Source organism: Carlito syrichta, unplaced genomic scaffold, assembly GCF_000164805.1.
Source record: "Carlito syrichta isolate Samal-C Ts95f unplaced genomic scaffold, Tarsius_syrichta-2.0.1 Scaffold316282, whole genome shotgun sequence".
NCBI lineage: Eukaryota > Metazoa > Chordata > Mammalia > Primates > Tarsiidae > Carlito > Carlito syrichta.
The window spans coordinates 84317-89033 of record NW_007260378.1 but is presented as its reverse complement, the minus strand read 5'-3'; positions in this window follow the sequence as shown (position 1 = coordinate 89033).

Sequence of the window (4717 nt, the reverse complement as noted above, 5' to 3'; positions counted from 1 at the left end):
AGAACTTACACCCTTGACTTTTTTTTTTGACACCGAATACATTCATGCATACAAAGCACATAGCATAATGTCTAGAACATAGCAGAACTTTTTGGAAATGCTTTACCTGTGCTGTCTCACATGGTATCATCAGCCACATGTGGCTATTGAGCCCTGGAAATGTGGCTAGTGTGTTTGAGGAACTGCATTTTAAATTTAATTTAAACCTAACTTAATTTTTGAAATGTAAGCAAGCACTTGTGACTAGTGGCTATCATACTGGACAGGACAGGTTTGGAATATAGTAGGTGCCCAGGAAATGCTGTTTGTGATTATAATTATGGGTTGTTATTAGCATTATTTGTATTAGAAAGTTCACTGGCTTAGAAGCTAGAAGGCACCAGCTCATTTGTGGGTACACTGAGGGCCAACTTGCAAGGTGTTATAGACTGAACGTTTGTATCTCACCCCAAATTGATAATTTCAAAATTTTACCCTCCAGACTGATGGCATTAGGAGGTGGGGCCTCTGGGAGGTAATTAAGTCATGAGAGTGACTCTTGAATGGGATTAGTGCCCTTATAAAAGGGACCCAAAACAGCTCTCTCACCCCCTTCCCACCATGTGAAGACACAATGAGAAGTCATCAGTCTGCAGCCTGGAATTCGGCCCTCACCAGAACTCAGTCTTGTTGGCACCCTGATCCTGGATTTCCAGCCACCAGAATGATGAGAAATAAATTTCTGTTGTTTCAAAGTCACCCAGCCACAGTCTTTTTTTACAGCAGCCCCAGCAGGCTAAGATACAGGGTGATTCTGTTTGGCGTGTAGGTTGTGGACTCCTTAGAGGTACTGATGAAAGCTGAGGACATTCTCTCCATACACCATGTACAAAGTGCTGATACAATTTCAGGGGTCTGCACCTCCCTAGAATAGAAACTCTTGATCCAGCAGACACCTGGCACACAGAAGTCCCCAGGCAACATGAGGGACCCAGAGCAGGGGCACAGTGCAGGAGAGAACACCTCCACCTTTAGTGGCTGAGCTCTAAATGCGGGCATCCTCACCCTCTGATGTGGGCATCTGGTTTGTCTGACTGGCTTCCATCTCCCTGTCTGGTCGTTTTACCTTGACTCTCCTCTGGGACCCCTCCCTGACTCTCCCAGGGCTGACTCCACCTTTTGCCCCCTCCAAACTTGACCAGTCAGAAGCATGTGACTCAGGCTGGTCCAATGAGCCCTAACCCTAAGACTTTTGCTGGAACCGTCAGGAAGGGAAGGGAAGCTCTCCTTTGTGCTGTGAAGCCAAGATGGCAGACTATGCCCCTAGAGCAGCTGAGCAACACTCTGTCTCCCCACAGAGAGAGGTTGAGCATAACAATAACACATAGGAGGGAAATACAGAAAGGTGGAGACAAACAGTGTCCTGATGACATCATCGGAACTCCTATATTTAGCTATACCTGAAGTTGGAATCACCTTGAACTTCCCAAACACTTGAACAAAGATATCCATTATTTTAGCCTCTCTTTCCATTGTCACTTTATGCTTATATATTTATCATTCTAACTAGTTTTATTAGGGTTTTCCAACTAGTTTATTAGGATGAAGTTGGATAAAATACCCTGCTCAGCTGCTTCTCAGCTGTGTGACCTTGGTTCAGTTGCTTAACCTCCCTTAGTTTCAACTTCTTTGTCAGTAAAGAAGAGTTGCTACTTGTGCCTACTCTACAGAAAGATTGCTTTGTGGATTAAATGAGACAAAGCAAAGCACTTAGAACAATGTCTGTTAAGTTGTTGTTATAATTCCCATTTACTAATTAAGCATTATTTACCAAATAATATTTAAAAAGGAATACACTCAATGCCCCAGGTATCACCAGTCTCTTGAACTCTTGGGGTCTCAGCCATCTGATTTTTAAAAGGAAAAAAAGAAAGCATTGTCATCTTTTATAAACAACCACAATCTAAGTTTCTGCAAAATCTTGCAAAGGAAAAAAAGCACAGAAAACTATTCAGCTCCCATCTTCTCATATCACTAAAAGAAGGAAAAAGCAGCGCTCTCCCCAACCACCTGAGTTCAGCACTCTCAGGCCCTTCACCCAAGAGCGCACAGCCACTAAGCGGCAGACCAGGAGATGCCCCAGGCCTCCCTGGACTGAAGGATGGTCTCTGAAGTTGGTAGCAATGGACCCAGAGGAAGAAGCCAGCTGCCCTCCTAAGATGGCGAAGTGGCCAGCCAAGACTTGGCTCTCCTGACTCCAGCCCTCCAACTTACACTCGAGGGCTTGCCCCTTTGGACCTCAAGGAAAATCCCTTTTCATTCATTCTACAGCACTACTCCAGGGGCTACAGCACCCCCAGACTGGGATTCACCCAGAGGGAGCAATATTCTGAGCTTAGAGCATCTGTAAGTGCAGATGTGACCAGAGGGGGCAGCAGAGTGTCCTTCTGGGACCCAGTCCATCTTGCTCCCAACAGGCTAGAACTGTGCCTGCCTGACTGTGACCGCATAGCAGCCCTGCTGTGTGGTAGGGGATGCCCTGGTTGCTGGACACGCTAGGAAACCAGTGTCAGAGAGGTTCCTGCAGCTACTAAATGGCAGGGCCACGATTCGAACACGGGGCTGTCTGGTTCCAATGCTGGCCCTCTCCCCAACTCCAGGCTCTCAGAATAGCTTGGAAACACGTGTGGGTTGTTGGATTAACCTCCAGAGCCATGGAGTTTTGGAGCCAGACCCTCAGGTTGTACCACTGACAATCTCCCTGACCTTGGGCAAGTTACTTGCTATCTCTGCACATCGATGTCCATATCCACAAGAGAGAGTATCTTGCCCTCTGGAGGTTCTAAGATAATACAATTTGTCCATATAAAATGTACATGGACAAAAAAGGAATTATCTTTTGGAGGTTGGGCCCTTTGTAGTATAGGCTTCCCCGCTAGGTAAGAGTTCTGGGAACCCATCAGCATCAGTGTACCAGCTAGTGTTGTTGTAAGAGGTTGTGTTCAGCTTTAGTGCATTTTTTTTGGTGATGCTTTTAACCATTTGCCCATTTCATGATGGGTGATTTACGAGCACACCTGCCTACACTGAGTGTTCAGTAGTTTTTGACCAAAAATGGCATGGCCTCCATGACCCACCCTCTGTATTTACCCAATCTTGCCCTGAATGGCTTTTTTTTTGGTTTGGTTTGGTTTCCCTGGATGAAAAAAGTCCTCAAATGGAAATGTTTTGCCGAACTTGAAGAGGTGAAACAAAAAACGGCAGAAGTACTAAAAGGCATCAAAATGGACAAGTTCAAAAACTGTTTTGAGTAGTGGAAAAAGCATCTTGATAGGTGTATTGCATCAGACAGAGGATACTTTGAAGGTGACTAATGTTTAAACATGTAAGAATAAATACACAATTTTTTCATAAATAAATTCCTGGGTGTTTTGGTCCCTCCTCACAGACTGGTTTTTTTTTTTTTTTGAGTTGGAGTCTCACTCTGTCGCCCAGACTAGAGTGCAGTGGCTGCTTCCGACCACCGCATCCTTGACCTGCTGGGCTCTGGTGATCCTTCCACCTCAGCCTTCCAAGTAGCCGGAATTACAGGCATGTGCTACCACGCCCGGCTGAGTTTTTGCTTTATTGTAGAGATGAGGTCTCACTGCCCAGGCGGGTCTCGAACCCACGGGCTCAGGCAATCCACTCACCTCAGCCTCCCAAAAGCGCGGGATTACAGGCTGAGCCACCGAGCCTGGCTTCTCATAGACTGTTTTTAAAAATCCTTATTAGCATGGCTTTAGCGGAGTCCTGGTTTTCCTTGAGTGGACTGTAGGCTCCCATAAAGTCTCATCAGCTACTGAGTTTTCCTAAGTGTTAAACTCAGACTTGGCAAACTCAGAGTTAAGAAAACACAGAAGACTTGGCTCTCCGAGAGGGATGTTGGCCAAATGAGATGAGGTGAGGTTCTTAGAATCCTGGGGCTGCCCAGTCTGCTGATCCACTTAGAAAGCAGGAAAATGAGACTATGAGAGGGACCTACCAGAGCCACCCAGATTACTAAGAGGCAGAATTGGAATGAGGACTCGAGTCTCCCCGTGTGCCATCCTGGACTCAGCAGCCAGCAACTGCGGGCCCACAGCATGACAAAAATGCCCCTTACCACCTGTCCATAACAGCAACAAATGCCACCACCAGCTCTCAGCCCTCATGAGGGCATGAGGTTGCTGCAGGGGAGACCTGGCCAGAAGGTACAGAGACACAACCAAGCAAGAGGGCTAGGTCCCTCCTACCACCCTTGCTGCACTGAGCCTGGGCACCCAAGCCCACTGCAGATGTCCACCACTATCTAAAGCTCCCAGAAGTCAGGTTGCCAGAGACCTGGGAAAGGACCAAGGCACATCCTGCGGATATGGCTGCATTATTCAGAAAGAGAATTTCTGCCTTCTTAAGCCCACAGACACAACACATGCACACTGCTGGAGTCAATCCTGTAAGCATCAGAAAGTCCCCAAATGGACCATTCCTGCATTCATTCAATCTCTGGAGGTGCGACTTGGCACCGCAGGGATATGAGGGAGAGCAGGCTATGGTTTCCACTGCAAGAAGCAAAAGCTCAGCAAAGAACGGGACAGAGTTTCCTGTTTTGCCTGATGACCTGGTGTCTTTGCTTTCTCCCCCATATGCCCCCTGATGCTTGCATGTTCTTCCAGTGCTCAAAATCCCCCCATGGCTCCCATCTCACCCAGAGTAAAAG